Genomic DNA, 16,323 nt, shown 5'->3' with positions numbered 1-16,323 from the left:
TGAGAAACTCGGCAGTGCAAGAGCCCTTAGAAAGCTGTCCCCATTTGATTTCCTTCTAGCCTGAATTTTCATAACAGTTACATTTGGTTTTCAGTTATACAGTGTACTGGCTGATAAATATTTAACAAGTTTTACATACATTTCTTGGTTTTGCTTTTACAGGCTTTGCTTGTACAGAGGGATTTTTTTACAGTGCCCTTCTTGGTGCTCTCTATTCCTTTTTTTTTTTTTTTTTATTGTTCCCAGGTTGTTCTGAGAGACAAGTGACGGTGCGAGACAAGAAGAGAAGGATTACATTTTGCAAGGAAATTGTACAGAGTAGAAAATCGATAGTTAGATGCTCTCTGGGACTGCCTAAAACTTCTTTGAAGAATAATTAGCTTGCAGGAGAGCTCTGGTAGCTGGAGTTCCTCCCCGTCTCTGTATGGATAAGATAAGTTTAGCCTGGGATAAGCAGTGTGCTTTGAGGGCTCTTTGCTGGGCTGGGGAAGTGCTCTGTGTGGTGGGAGTGAAGGGATGAGCTAGGAGAGGTGTGGCAGAAGGCCCGCCTGGCCGAGTATGTCCAGAAACAATCAAGGAGCAGGGAGAAGCAGGGAGATGGAGCAGAGCAAGAAGTGATTTGATGGCCGTGTGACAGAGCAGAGATGGGTGGCTCCACACGCTGCTTCCTCCCAGGATATTGCCACAGGTAATCCTGCAGCTGGGAGGTGAGGTGCGGGGTTTGATAGCTTTGTTGGTTGGAGCTGAGCTGGATAGAGCTGACCTACCAGTGAGATCAGTCCAGCTCTCCACAGCTGTCAGTACTCTGTCTTGCAGAACCATAAAATACACTTAAAATGCACAGGAAGGTGCTGCGAGAGGTATCAGAAGCAGTTTGTGCTAGGCTAAGTGACATCTGATAAATTCATTAACTCCCTAGATGAAAGGACTCACGAGGCTTAAAAATTTGCTGCAGGCACAATGTTACTGATACTAAGATAAGAGAGACTTGAGAAAGACATAATAAAACTAGGTAACAAAGCAACAACAGCGACAGAATTCATCGTGGTGGAGGTGATCGCAGGGTAACAAGGAATGACTTCTGCTTTTTGGCTGTCCGTGGCCATCGATGTTTGATATTTATTGGTATTTGCACTCATAAAGTCATAAGCACTGTATGAAGACGTGTATTGTCTTTGTTTGGCTTGGTTTGGGGGGGCTTCCTTGGTGTGCCTATGGTTAGGAGCTGGAGGAATATCCAAGCACATGTGTAACATTAGCCGTGCGACTCCTCCCCCCTGCAGCCACAGACGTCTCTCTCTCTCTTGCAATTAAGTGCGTGCTAAAGTGGTCTGTTGGAGCAGAGCCCGGCGCTACGAGGTGCAGGTTCGAGCTCGTTGGTACAGAAGTGGTGCTAAATGGCAGGTTGGCAGTCACAGACCTGTCAGCTTAGCTTCGGTTCCTGGAAAAAATACTTCCACAAATAACCAAACTGTTTGCGACCAACTGGAAGAAAACATCAGGATGAGTAACGGGCAGGGTAGATTTTTTTGTTGTTTTTTTTTTTTTGAGATGCAAGAGGTTCAGACCAATCTGATTTCCCCCTATCTAGGGCAACACGCTGACATGGCTTTGGCTTTGGGAGCCGTTTCATATGCACTCTTTTAAGGGTGGCACAGAGGAAAATACCTGGGACCAAAGCTGGTGGCAAACTGCCAGAAGGAGGCCTTTGGGGGAGGTTCTGATGGGGTTGGTTTATGCGCGCCTCTTGCATTTCTGTGTGTGATCTGGCTGGTAAGACGAGAGGGCTGCAATTTCAGTTTGCAGCTGACACAATGTTGGAAGAGGCTGTGAGCACACGGGATGGGATTAGAATTCAGTATGCTCTTAGCAAGTTAGAGAGGTGGCTGAAAAACAAGACCGGCTTGCCATTCAGGTGGGACAGTGCCCAGTCTCTCTGCTGAATATAAATGTACGAATTGCAACACTTAATTTGGGTTACGAAATAGTTCTACCAGGTCGGAGAACAACAGCTACATGCGTCGTTGATTTATCCATCAGGATGAAAGATTTTGATGGCTTAAAGCTGACTGAATAAACAATGCCATGTTGCAGAAAGGGCACATACCGAATGTACAGGCAGCACTGTCACCACCTGGACGAGCCCAGGGAGGAACACGGTAGGAGAGTGCACAAAACAACCAGTAAGCCCCAAGGCCTAACCTGAACCTCACTTGTTAATTAGCCCATTAACTAAAAGATGTTGGCGTCATCTCACTCTGCCTCAGCCCCTGGATTTTGCTCAGAGGCTGATGGAGGAAAGTAATGCAGAGCGGGCTTCTTGCAGCTCCCCAAAGCGTAGAAGATGGCAGCCTCATAACTGCAGACAAGCTGATGACTAGACAGAGATTTTCAGCATCTAATGGTCCACTGAATGCTGTTAGTGTTATGGGCATTTGGGCTCTTCTTTCCTTTCATCTACACTCCTTCGTAGTCTGCTTAATGTTTTGCATCATTTTTTTCTCCTGTAGTTAATTTCAGGATTCGCAAGCTTCCTTTTTATTTTTACTCAAAGGTAATATCTTCCTTACAGCCGTCTGCACATAACAGCTCCATTAAATCTGCAAGTAGGAAACCGGCTATGCGATGTTTCACTTACATGGGATTCTGTAATCATTTTGATTGTGTTCTCCTTGAAAGCCCTGCTCCTGTTACCTGCAGGAGCTGGGAATTCTCTTTATGTAGTCATTTACTTATTTTTAAGAACATAGATATTAAATCTACCAAGACATTTTAAGTCAGCTTCTTCTTGCTTCATTCCTTTACTTATTTATTACAGAGCACTTCTTAGTCTTTCAACTAAGGAAATGCATTCTTGTATTCAAAAAGGGAAGCACCATGAGTAGGGAAGAACAAAGATTTTTTGCTCAGCTTCTGCACTCTTGTTATGGACAAATTCCCAAGAGAACAGTTCCCTCAAGTTCTCCTCTTTAGGAGAGCTGACTAATGGAGGGAATAACCTATGTCTGATGCTCCTGACCTGAGTCTCCAGGCACCAAACTCAGCCAGGCTTTTGAAAGGTTCGGGTCTGTATCTAGGCCATGAGTGAGAAGTTTGAGTTCAGCTACTGGGGGATGGTGGCTCAGCAGAGCTACCCAAAGCTCGTTTGGGGGACAAACACAAATGGCTCCCAGGACACTGCATTAGGACTCCAGCCCCCTCGGCTTTGTTTCTGTCCCTCTGTCAAACTCCACGAGGTTTCTGTCTGTGTAACCTGCTGCCTGGGCAGGGGGCCAGGTTCTCGCATGGGCTGCGAAAGAAGCGAAGGAGTCGGAGACCTCTAGTGCTGACACCAAGCCCCTGTTGATGCTGGCTAACCCAGTGTGGCCCTGGGCATGACAGGTGTGCTGTTATTCCAATCCTCCTAATTGGATCACTCTTCCTATCTTGCTGAGTTACCAGTATCTGCTTCTCTTTGGATATGCTTGTGTGGTGAGAAGCTTGAAGCTCCAGTAGGAAATGGTATTTCAAGCATTGGGCCCGATTTGACCTGTGACACTGTGACACTGTGCACTGCAAAGCACATCCACGTGGTACAACAGAAAGGTGCTTTTCTTCCTCTTCTTTCCAAAAATGTAAAGATAAAATAATGAAACCCAAGAAGACATACTTATTGCAGTCGTATTTTTCTGTGCTTCTCAGAACTCATACAACAGCACTGCCTGTAGCTTATTTCAAAGCCAGTTTTAAGTCTTTTAAATTAGCCCTATAGCTGATAACCCAACAGGATGTTTTTATGCGCTTTTAGCACTATCTATTCAGAGAGATGAAAGCAAAACTTAAGGCAATCTTGCTCTCTGCCTAAAACCAAGCTGAACAACAAGGATTGTAAGAGAGGCCTGTGGCTCCATAGGGCATGTGCTGTGTTCTGTGATACGATAACAATAACACAGCATAAATGACCTGCTATGAAATCGCAAATACAACTGCTCTGGGACAAAACCCAGCAAAGCAGCTGTGGCACCACCAGCCTTGCTCTGGGCAGCTCTGCGGGACTGGTGCTGTCCCACCCTGCCACCAGCACCCTGCCCAGCTCTCTGCGTCTGGCTGCTTTATATATTTCACCTATCCTTCAGCATCTACTTAATGAGCTCTCAAAGCAGGCGCTGCTGCTAAGCGATTGCGCTAAGGAAAGGCTGTGAGAAGTGCAGGATCCAACTGTGTGTCATCTGCAAAGCCTGAGGAGTGTTGGGCCACCTCCAGCACAGGTGAGAAGCGCCCCGTGTGTGGTGCAAGCGGTGCCTCGGAGCACAGCACCTCTGCGATTCACTTGTGCACACAGGGCACACCCCACATGCCCTGAGACCTGCCACCTCCACCTCGTGTGCGCGGGGAATCCAGCACCAGCAGCACGCACTGGAGCATGGTGGGGTTTTCAGGCACTGGGAAATCCAGGTCCTGGCCCCAGGCTTCAGCCCTTGCTGTTTTGTGGCAGAAGGCAGTGGGCAGCAGAGATGCAGACAACACTAACCAGGGCTTACAAGTGCTAAGCTAAACATAAAGCACCTTGATCGTGGCCAGTGCATAAGAGGGTTCAGTAAATGTTTATATTGATTAAACTATTAATAAAGATGAGCAGATCACATTATGCTTACCATTATTATATTGCTTTCTTGCCCTCTCCTCCCTCTTTCTCCTCCCCTGAATGCTTTTTCTAGAATACAGTAAACACATGTAGGGGATAAAACATTGTCATCTCAGCGACCTTGGCTGTCTGGAGGTCCTCCCAGGCATTGGCTGTGGAGGCACGTAGTACCTGCACGTTGGGCTCTGGCTTCGGTGCAGCTATTTATGTGGCTAACCTCTGCTCTGGAGAGGGCAATCTCCAGAAAAGTGCTTGAAAAAAAAAAAAAAAAAAAAAAGATAGGTATTGCAAGTAAGAGAATGGCAATGCTGAGGTGTATTTACCTCAGGGGGATGCTTGTCTTAGTGTTTTTTGACAGGCATACAGACATCCAGGAAGGAAGAGCATCAATCAGATTCTTTATTAACATATTTTTGAATGGTGAAAGAATGCATTCATGTAAGCAGGGTCCCTCTGATTCTCCGTCATTGCTAACGTTTTGGTTCTGTCAGGAAATTGAAGTCCAATTCTGTACTTTCTTAAAAAGGTTAAAACTTATGGAAACTTTGCAATGAAGGTCAGTGAGAAAAGGCAGGTCTTGGGTAATCAGTTATTTCCATCCTGAGTTGTAGGACAGAGGGCTTGGTGCTAAAGGAAAGGATTGTTCTCTTTGAATAGATTTTAATTACTTTTTTTTTTTTTTTTTTTTTTGAAATGGTGAAAGTGATCTATTGAGGAATGTTTGTTCCAAAATTTTTTATTTTATTTTTTTTCTGAAAATGTTCTTGGAGGACTTGAAAACTTGGAACACTTGCAGGGGTTTCTGAAAACCTTTTCTTTTAACAGCAGTAATTTAGGGATGGGATGGGGGGAGGTTTTCCCAAAAGGTGTTGCTAAAATGTTTTGGTTAGGCTTTAGGTTTTTAGGCTTTAAGATCAAGTTACTTTTTTGTTATACATTGATGATGAAATACTCAGGTCTGTTTAAGGAATTCAAATCCCTCGTTCCCACTCAAATTAAAAGCTTTGAGGTGTTCAGATCCCTTAGTCAGCTTCAGGAATCTTAGTCTATAACTTCAGTGTTAGTTCAGCTAATTTGTGTTAAACACACTTCTGAATGCAGCTACGATGTAATTTATCTCATGGTGGTATTTCCTCAGTCAGTTTTATTATTGCATGCAGTAGTTCTTGGTATCCTAATGGACTGGGTAGGCCACCCTCAGGTCCTTGGGCAAGCAAAACCTCCAGTGAAATCTTTGGGAGCTTTGTTCATGTAGCACCTCCAGGGGCAGACTGTGAATGCTGCTGTGCACACAGGTAGGTGTTGGCCTTTGAGTGAAGGTCACTTTGGGAGGAAAGCAGTACCGTGGAGCAGCCCACACAAGTTCCCCTCAGTAGACTGCGGGAGAAAATGATGGCTATCAGCTGCGATTGCACAGGGTTGTGTGTGCAGGATGGGATGACGCAGTGAGGGACCTGAGAGCTGTGGCTCAACTCTGGGTTCTGGCCAAAGGAAACCTTTCCTGGGATATTCTGCAGAATATATGGCATTGGCGTTATTCAATTAATGGGCCACTTGCCAAATGCATAAACACTAAAACCGCAAGGTTTTCATTCAGGAATTCTCTGCTTTGGCATGTTCTCTCCCAGTGCTTTGATGTTCTGGAATGAAAATATTTGTTTTCAGTCTGGCTGGATACCAAGCTCATTTAGTGTCTTATGGCAGCAGTTGTAAAAGCTTTCTTTTTTCTCCCTGAACACAGCTCCTGGGTGGGTGGCACCTCTTACCATCAGGTGGACAGTTCTGGGTTGGGGCTTCAGATAATGAAAACCAAGCCCTAGCATTTAGGTCAGAGGTTGGACTCGATGATCCTGAGGTCTCTTCCAACCTAGAAAATTCTGTGATTCTGTGATTTTTCTTCTCAGCAGAGTTTTTCCTTTATTCCCTTTCACTTAGTATGTTTTTTCTTTCTCTGCATGTATCCCAGTGTGTCCAATGCAGCGTTGTACTGTACACCCCAGAACTTCAGTGTCCTCTTCCTTACAGATTAGGCTTGCAGGTGAGCTAGAGAGCTGTCTCACAGCTCAGGAGTTGCTTTCTGTCTTCATCTGCAGAGTTTTTCATTGACCTGGGATTGAAGTCCCTCCTTATATTCTCCCCTGCCAGGAGTTTGCTGCCTGTGATCCCAGCCGTGCTCCTTCCTGTGGCGTCTTCTCAGGGTGCCGTTACAAAATCAACCTGTGCTGCCCTGTGGGTCTCCTTCCCTGCTGAAAGATGCTGGGAGAGCTGTAGCTGTTCGGTGCCGTTCAGTCGTTTCATCTGGCTTCACTCAGGCTAGGCCACTGCCTGCCCTCCCTCACCACACCTGCACTGTGTCGCTGTCCCTACAGCTGCCTCTGCCGAACATCTTGCAGCGCGGGGAATGGACTTCAGTTCTGTGTAATGTTCAACACAGCATCTACAGCAAGCTACGTAGCTTGATCCAGACTCAGAGAGATCAAAGGAAAGGTGCTATAGAGAACTAGGCACTTGATGGGAGAGGTTCAGATGGAGAGCCAGGGGCTCTTCCCCCTTTTGCAGGAAAAGATCAGACCAACTGTCGTGGTTTAACCCGACCGGCAGCCAAACACCACGCAGCCGTTCGCTCACCCTCCCCCCTCCCTCTCTGGGACGGGGGAGAGAAATGGAAAGTGAAGCCCGTGAGTTGAGATAAAGACAGTTTAATAAGACAGGAAAAAAAAATAACAAAAATAATAATAACAACAATAATAATGATGATACAATGGTGATAATACGAAAGTAATAATAGTATGTACAAACAAGTGATGCACAATGCAATTGCTCACCACCCGCTGACCGATGCCCAGCCTAACCCCGAGCAGTCCGGCCCCCTCCCCCCGGCTAGCCACCCCTATATATTGTTTAGCATGACGTCAGATGGTATGGAATACCCCTTTGGCTAGTTTGGGTCACCTGTCCTGGGTCTGTCCCCTCCCAGCTCTTACTGCACCCCCCAGCCTGCCCGTTGGCAGGACAGAGCAAAGGCTGAGATGTCCTTGGCTTAGTATAAGCACTGCTCTGCAACAATTAAAGCATCGGGGTGTTATCAGCACTCTTCTCATTCTAAGCCAAAACACAGCATTCCACCAGCTACTAGGAAGAAAATTAATTCTGTGCTAACTGAAACCAGGACATGTATCCACCCCTTATTCCATACCATTTATGTCATGCTCAGGTTACACTCTTTTCCATACATTCTAATTAGTCACCTATAGTAATCATGGTAGTGATAACATACAGTATAATATACTATTTAACATGGTGCAATTCAGTTCATGGGCTATTCTCACCCAGTATTAAATCTCCTTGAGGTACACACCGGACCTCTCCGTTCTTTTGCATCACCCACCAAGCATATCCAGGTCCCTGAGCGAAAACAATTCCACGAATAGGTTTGCCTTTTCCTGAGGCAGGAGTAGCCCAGACTGTTTTACCCAGCATATTTTTTACATGCACTACAGGAACTTTATCCCCATCTACAGTACGTAACAGGTTTGATTGGGCAGGTCCAGCTCGGTTGGTAGATCCCCTAGTATTGACTAACCAGGTGGCCTTTGCCAAATGCGTATCCCAGTTTTTGAACGTCCCAGCGCCCATTGCTTTCAAGGTAGTCTTTAACAGGCCATTGTATCGTTCAACTTTCCCGGAGGCTGGTGCATGATAGGGGATGTGATACACCCATTCAATACCATGTTCTTTGGCCCAAGTGTCTATAAGGTTGTTTCGGAAGTGAGTCCCATTGTCTGATTCTATTCTTTCTGGGGTGCCATGTCGCCATAGGACTTGCTTTTCAAGGCCCAGGATGGTGTTCCGGGCGGTAGCATGAGGCACAGGATATGTTTCCAGCCATCCGGTGGTTGCTTCCACCATTGTAAGTACGTGGCGCTTGCCATTGCGAGTTTGAGGGAGTGTGATGTAATCAATCTGCCAGGCCTCTCCATATTTATATTTCAGCCATCGTCCTCCATACCAAAGAGGCTTTGACCGTTTGGCTTGCTTGATTGCAGCACATGTTTCACAGTCATGAATAACCTGTGCTATAGCGTCCATGGTCAAGTCCACCCCTCGATCACGAGCCCATCTGTATGTTGCATCTCTACCTTGATGGCCTGAGGTGTCATGGGCCCATCGGGCTATAAATAATTCACCTTTATGCTGCCAATCCAGGTCCACCTGAGCTACTTCAATCTTAGCAGCCTGATCCACCTGCTGGTTGTTTTGATGTTCTTCAGTAGCCCGATTCTTGGGCACATGAGCATCTACGTGGTGTACTTTCACAGCCAGGTTCTCTACCCGAGCAGCAATATCTTGCCACAATGCAGCAGCCCAGATAGGTTTGCCCCTACGCTGCCAGTTGTTTTGCTTCCATTGCTGTAACCATCCCCACAGGGCATTTGCTACCATCCATGAATCGGTGTAGAGATAGAGAACTGGCCATTTTTCTCGTTCAGCAATGTCTAAAGCCAGCTGAATGGCTTTCACTTCTGCAAACTGACTCGATTCACCTTCTCCCTCAGCAGCTTCTGCAACTCGTCGCGTAGGACTCCATACAGCAGCCTTCCATCTCCGATGCTTCCCCACAATACGACAGGACCCATCAGTGAACAGGGCATATTTCTTTTCATTCTCTGGCAACTGGTTGTACAGTGGGGCTTCTTCAGCACGACCCACCTCCTCCTCTGATGATATCCCAAAGTATTTGCCTTCTGGCCAGTCCATGATCACTTCCAATATTCCTGGGCGACTGGGGTTTCCTATTCGAGCCCGCTGAGTAATCAGTGCAACCCACTTGCTCCATGTAGCATCAGTTGCATGATGCGTAGAGGGGACCCTTCCCTTGAACATCCAGCCTAGTACCGGTAATCGGGGTGCTAGGAGGAGCTGCGCTTCAGTACCGACCACCTCCGAAGCAGATCGAACTCCTTCATATGCTGCCAATATCTCCTTTTCAGTTGGAGTATAGCGGGCCTCAGATCCTCTGTATCCCCGACTCCAAAACCCCAGAGGCCGACCTCGAGTTTCCCCAGGTTCTTTCTGCCAGAGGCTCCAGGTGGGGCCGTTCTCCCCGGCTGCAGTGTAGAGCACATTCTTTACATCTGGTCCTGTTCGAACTGGCCCAAGGGCTACTGCATGGACTATTTCCTGCTTGATTTGTTCAAAGGCTTGTCGTTGTTCAGGGCCCCATTCAAACTCATTCTTCTTACGAGTTACTTGGTAGAGTGGGTTTACAATCAGACTGTAATTTGGGATGTGCATTCTCCAAAACCCCACAACACCTAGGAAAGTCTGTGTTTCTTTTTTGTTAGTTGGTGGAGACATAGCTGTTATTTTGTTGATCACATCCATTGGGATTTGACGACGTCCATCTTGCCATTTTATTCCTAAAAACTGGATCTCCCGTGCAGGTCCTTTGACTTTATTTTGTTTTATGGCAAAACCGGCTTTCAGAAGGATTTGGACTATTTTCTTCCCTTTCTCGAAAACTTCCTCTGCTGTGTCACCCCACACAATAATGTCATCGATGTACTGCAGGTGTTCAGGAGCTTCCCCCTGCTCTAGTGCAGACTGGATCAGCCCATGGCAAATGGTAGGGCTGTGTTTCCACCCCTGGGGCAGCCTATTCCAGGTATATTGGACTCCCCTCCAAGTGAAGGCAAATTGTGGCCTGCACTCTGCTGCTAGAGGGATGGAGAAAAATGCATTAGCGATATCAATTGTGGCGTACCACTTGGCTGCCTTCGATTCAAGTTCATACTGAAGTTCCAGCATGTCCGGCACTGCAGCACTCAGTGGTGGCGTGACTTCGTTCAGGCCGCGATAGTCCACTGTTAGTCTCCACTCGCCATTAGACTTTCGCACTGGCCATATGGGACTATTGAAAGGTGAATGAGTCTTGCTGATCACTCCTTGGCTCTCCAATTGACGAATTAGCTTATGGATGGGAATCAGGGAGTCTCGGTTGGTGCGATATTGCCGCCGGTGCACAGTTGTGGTAGCAATTGGCACTTGCTGTTCTTCGACCCTCAGCAACCCCACAACAGAGGGGTCCTCTGAGAGACCAGGCAAGGTAGATAATTGTTTAATGCCCTCTGTCTCTAAGGCAGCAATACCAAAAGCCCACCGGAACCCTTTTGGGTCCTTGCAGTATCCTCTTCTAAGATAGTCTATGCCAAGGATACATGGAGCATCCGGACCAGTCACAATGCGGTGCTTTTCCCACTCATTCCCAGTCAGACTCACTTCAGCCTCCAATACAGTCAACTGCTGAGATCCCCCTGTCACTCCACAAATATAGATGGGCTCTGGTCCTTTATAGCTCGATGGCATTATAGTACATTGTGCACCGGTGTCTACTAAAGCCTTATACTTCTGTGCGCGTGATGTGCCAGGCCATCGAATCCACACAGTCCAATAAACTCGATTGTCCCTTTCCTCCCCCTGGCTGGAGGCAGGGCCCCCCTAATCCTGGTCAGAATCTTCCTCGTTTCTGTGTTTGAAGGACTGTCTGCTGGAAGTTGGAGCAGCAAACTTTTCGGAGAATCCCTTTTTCCTGATTGTTTTCTTTTGCAACTCACGTACCCGTGCCTCTAGGGTCGCGGTAGATTTTCCATCCCACTTTCTCATGTCCTCTCCATGGTCTCGTAAGTAAAACCACAGGGTGGCACGGGGTGAGTACCCACCATATCGTCTTCCTTGTGTGGGTGAACGCCTACCCCTGACAGCTGAGACACTGCTTTGTACAGGTGCGAAGGAGAATAATCTCTCTTCAAGTTGGTGAACCTTTTCAGAAAGTTTCTCCCAAGTGTTCTCCTTTGGTCGGTGGGCACTGGTTGGTTCAGGTGGGGAGGACAATAGATTCTCTTCAAGTTGGTGAACCTTTTCAGAAAGTTTCTCCACAGCTGAGACGCAGGCCTGTAAGGAAGAGGAGAGACTTTCTTCGTACTGCCGGAGTTGTTTAGCCGCTTCACCCACTGTGGGTTCCTCATCCTCTTTCCAGGCCATTATTGCCAATGAGCTGGCATATGATGATGGTGCACTCCGTACAAACTTCCGCCACATGGGTCGTGTACACTTGACTTCATCTGGATCTGTGGATGTTTGTTTGAGGTCTGGATCCTCATAAATCACTTCCCGTACGGCTAATTCCCTCAGGTACTGGATTCCCTTCTCCATAGTGGTCCACTTGCCTGGTAGACATAAAATATCTTCCTTGAAGGGATACCTTTCCCTCACAGCTGAGAGGAGACGCCTCCAGAGGCTGGTGGGTCGTGCTCCATCTGCAATTGCTTTGTCAATGCCGGCGTCTCGAGCAAGGGATCCCAGCCGCTTGGCTTCCCTGCCGTCTAATTCCACACAATTGGCTCCAGAGTCCCAGCACCGGAGCAGCCAGGTGACAAGCTGCTCACCTATACAGCGACCAAAATCTTTTCGCACATCTCGTAGCTCGCGCTCGTTTAGGCTTCGGGTAGTTACTGTTGCTCTTTCGGCATCCTCATCTTCCTCCTCCTGAATCCTTGACGGCCCAGCGTCGTCATCATCTTCGTCATCTCTATACTTAGTTTTGGCAGAAGCCTTACCTGGATTGGCAGAAGACTCTCTGCGTTCTAAACGACTTGAATTTCTATACCATATTTTCACCTTCTCTACAGGGGCAGCTTGCACTGCTACTGCTCGTTTCTCTGACTTTGTTACAGGGTCTGCCACAGGGGTTGGAATGCCCTCTGCAGGGTCAACTTGCACTGCTACAGCTCGTTTCTCTGACACGGCCACAGGAGCTGGAGCGGCTACAGGAGCTGGAGCAGTTGCAGGAACCGGAGCTGTAGCGGCTACAGGAGCTGGAGCTGGAGCTGGAGCAGTTGCAGGAGCTGGGACTGGAGCAGCAGTAGGAGCTGGAGCTGGAGCGGCTTCAGGAGCTGGAGCTGGAGCGGCTTCAGGAGCTGGGACTGGAGCAGTTGCAGGAACTGGGACTGGAGTAGCGGCCGGAGCTGGAACTGGAGCGACTGCAGGAACTGGGACTGGAGCAGCTGCAGGAGCTGGGACTGGAGCGGCTTCAGGAGCTGGGACTGGAGCGGCTGCAGGAGCTGGGACTGGAGCGGCTGCAGAATCCACCGTAGGGGTCACAGTGGCCGTTGGATCTGTCACAGGGTTTGGAGTGGCCGCAGGGTCTGTCACTAAGTTGACAGCAGTATCAATGGCAGCTCGATAGGCATGAGCCAGGCCCCAGCACGTTACAATGATTTGTGTTACTTTGGAACTGCCAGAATCATTACACCTTTTTTTCAAGCATTCTGCCAGTTTTTGAGGATTTTGCCATTGTTCAGGGGTGAATTTCCAACACACTGGGGGTGCCAACTGCTCTAGATGCCTGCCCATATCCACCCATACTCCCTGCCACCCACAACTATACTGCCTCCGGGCAGATCTCCGGATGAGCTTCATAAGTAGTTGTTTAACTTTAAGCAGAATCTGAAGTGCATTCATGAGGCAGAACAACAAGACTATGGTATTCTGAGTATTCCAGAAATATTCAATATCTTGGAGAGCTATTGTGACAAGCTCAGGGGATAAGAGGGTGGTGAAGGAGGAAGGCAGAGTGACCCAGGAGGATACAGGGGTGGTGAAGGAGAAAGGGAGAGTAAGCAAGTAAGGAAAAATATCCTCCTCTTTCCCCTCCACAGATTGACTCTCTAATGGAGAAAAACAATAGGTATAATTGCTAATAGTTCCCAAGATGCTGTTTCCAAAGTACAGAGTCCACGATGTTACTGAGTATAAATACCAAGTTAGAGTCATGACCAGATATCTTATCGTCTCATAAGCCATTGCTATAACACTTAGTACCATAATGGTCTGAAACCAGGGCCCGGAGAGGAGAAACAACACTACAGAGAGCAAATACGGAAAATAATGTACTATAATACTCAATTTGGAAAACAGGCGCAGCAGAGTTGTGATTAAAGCAATCAGCATCATGACAAGTGACTATTAAGCAGGTCTAATCCTTACACCAATTTTAGTTTAACACACTCTGATCAGATCTGCCGTTATCTCAACCTTTCGGGCCCCACGTTGGGCGCCAAAAAGACTGTCGTGGTTTAACCCGACCGGCAGCCAAACACCACGCAGCCGTTCGCTCACCCTCCCCCCTCCCTCTCTGGGACGGGGGAGAGAAATGGAAAGTGAAGCCCGTGAGTTGAGATAAAGACAGTTTAATAAGACAGGAAAAAAAATAACAAAAATAATAATAACAACAATAATAATGATGATACAATGGTGATAATACGAAAGTAATAATAGTATGTACAAACAAGTGATGCACAATGCAATTGCTCACCACCCGCTGACCGATGCCCAGCCTAACCCCGAGCAGTCCGGCCCCCTCCCCCCGGCTAGCCACCCCTATATATTGTTTAGCATGACGTCAGATGGTATGGAATACCCCTTTGGCTAGTTTGGGTCACCTGTCCTGGGTCTGTCCCCTCCCAGCTCTTACTGCACCCCCCAGCCTGCCCGTTGGCAGGACAGAGCAAAGGCTGAGATGTCCTTGGCTTAGTATAAGCACTGCTCTGCAACAATTAAAGCATCGGGGTGTTATCAGCACTCTTCTCATTCTAAGCCAAAACACAGCATTCCACCAGCTACTAGGAAGAAAATTAATTCTGTGCTAACTGAAACCAGGACACCAACCAACCTGGGGATCCTTCTCACGCAATAGCTTGCTTTTTTTTCCCCCCTTCCTCTGTCCTAAAGCCTGGATTAATAACTAGGGTGAATCACAGCTGGATCTGGGTGCTTTGTCTAAAGCAGGGATGTGTAAGAGTGCACTATTCCAGTTGTTCTCCTACGTGTGTGCTGGAGTACCTGTGGCTCGAGCCATCAGAGCAGCAGAGAGAAGACAGGAATGGGGGCAGAATGATCCAGCAGTGCACCAGCTGGCTTTGCACTTCAAAAGCAACTACCATGCATCTTAAATCCCAGCCCTTTGTGTCCCAGCAGCACTAAGAGCTGGCCTTGCGGGAGGTGCTGGCAGGCTGTCAGGTGTATGTAAGTGAGCCGTGAGCACGCTGCCTCACCTCTCAGTTTTTGGGCTTCAGGGGCACAAGGAGCTGCAGAGCTCTCTTCTTCAGGGAAGTCAGGGCACAGTTCAGTGGGCAGAAGAGGACAGCGACACAGAGGGCTGCAAACAGAAAAGGGATGCTGTGTCAACCACTAGCCCAGCAGCAAAAGGAAACAATAAACTGTTCAAAAAGCAACAACTGGAAAGCATCTTCAGCCCGGATGGGCTTTGGATTACCAAAGCAAACAAAAAAAATGGCTGGGGGTCAGGAGCAGGGCGATGCCCAGAGTAAAGATAGAGCATTTGGGGAGCTAGGTGGCAGTTTTCTTTATGCCCCATCTATTTTTGTGACATACTCCATATCTACCGCATATCACCTGGAAAAGGAGAAGATGCCCTCTTGCTTTCCTGTTTCATGAAGGAGGGCTTGTCTGCCTGCTCTTCCAGCTTTTTGTCATCACTCTCTTTGCTAAGAAAGGAAAGAGCACTGGGATGCTGTGGCTGGAAACATCCCCTCGAGGCCGGAGTCTGCCTTAAGAATCGAAGCTCTTACAAGCCTGAAGAACACTTCAGAACAGTGACAAGTCCTGCCAAGGACATTTAGCATGCAAGGAAATGTCATTTATAATACAAACAAATTTATAATGCGACTAATCTGCTTATTTACATGACACATTCATTTGTAATTAAAGTCACACTTTAATTAGCTGGTTATTTCAAATTGGGAAATCCTCCTTCCAACAAACAGCTAGCCCTGGTAACACACCTCTCTCAGTGAGTGCTAAGGCAGAAGTATCTTCTGCGTGAAAAGCTCACCATCTGATAAATCCCAGTGCTGCAGTTGTGTTTCATCAATAGGAACTGTGCGTTTCTATCTTTTCCATCGCCAGAGGAGGGAGCTCAGGTGGTTCCAAGTACAGGGAGGGCTTTGCAGAGCTGATTTTGCACATATGGGCTCTTTGCTTCCCAGGTCATTTTATTACAAGCCCAGGCTGGAGAGCAAGAGTTTTCCAGAATACTAGCTAACACTTCTGGTTGGATTCAGGTTTTAAGCTGTCAATCACCAACCCCTGTGAGGCTTGGGACATAGAAAAAGGACTTTGCTTTCAAAGATATTGAACACTCAGTGACACTTAACATGTTTTTAAAACTGTTTTTTACTGGGGAAAACAAACAAACAAACACATTTATTTGGTAAATCATTTTAAAGACATTTCCCCCCTCACCTGGACATTGCTGCAGAAATGCAGTGTACCCAATTGTACTCAGCTTCTACAAGTGCTTCCTACCTGGGCTCTTGAAAACCCTTTTCCATGTGTAAGAGGTTTTTCTCCCGGGTGACCTGCATGTGTCTGGCTCCTCTTCTTCCCATATCAAGATTGACGGCTTCTTCATCAGCCCGTACATGCCTGCCAAATTAACAGGGTATGAGCTAAGGGTACTCATACAGCTCACTCCTGAATTACATCGCAACTTTCCTCTGAAGGCATAACGGGTGCAGATGATACAGCCACTTTCAATTACTCCAATTAAAAAACTGAATATAATGAGCTCTATAGCAGCCACCCATGCCAGGGATTAGGAAGGCCATCTTTTGCTAGAC

The 16,323-nt window shown here is 47.4% G+C and overlaps 1 long non-coding RNA gene across 1 annotated transcript; it reads right to left on the bottom strand.

The window, feature by feature from the left end:
* Nucleotides 1–1,348: 1,348 nt before the first annotated feature.
* LOC309877147 lies at nucleotides 1,349–16,104 on the bottom strand. Its single transcript, XR_014317317.1, has 3 exons — nucleotides 16,010–16,104; nucleotides 14,737–14,840; nucleotides 1,349–1,485 (listed from the first exon to the last, which is right to left on the bottom strand). It is a non-coding gene; the product is annotated as an uncharacterized lncRNA (long non-coding RNA).
* Between the last annotated feature and the right edge of the window lie 219 nt (nucleotides 16,105–16,323).

This window comes from Aythya marila (assembly GCF_965140915.1).
Source record: "Aythya marila genome assembly, chromosome: 3".
NCBI lineage: Eukaryota > Metazoa > Chordata > Aves > Anseriformes > Anatidae > Aythya > Aythya marila.
Note: the sequence above shows the minus strand (reverse complement) of the source record. Positions and strands in the feature narration are given on the sequence as shown.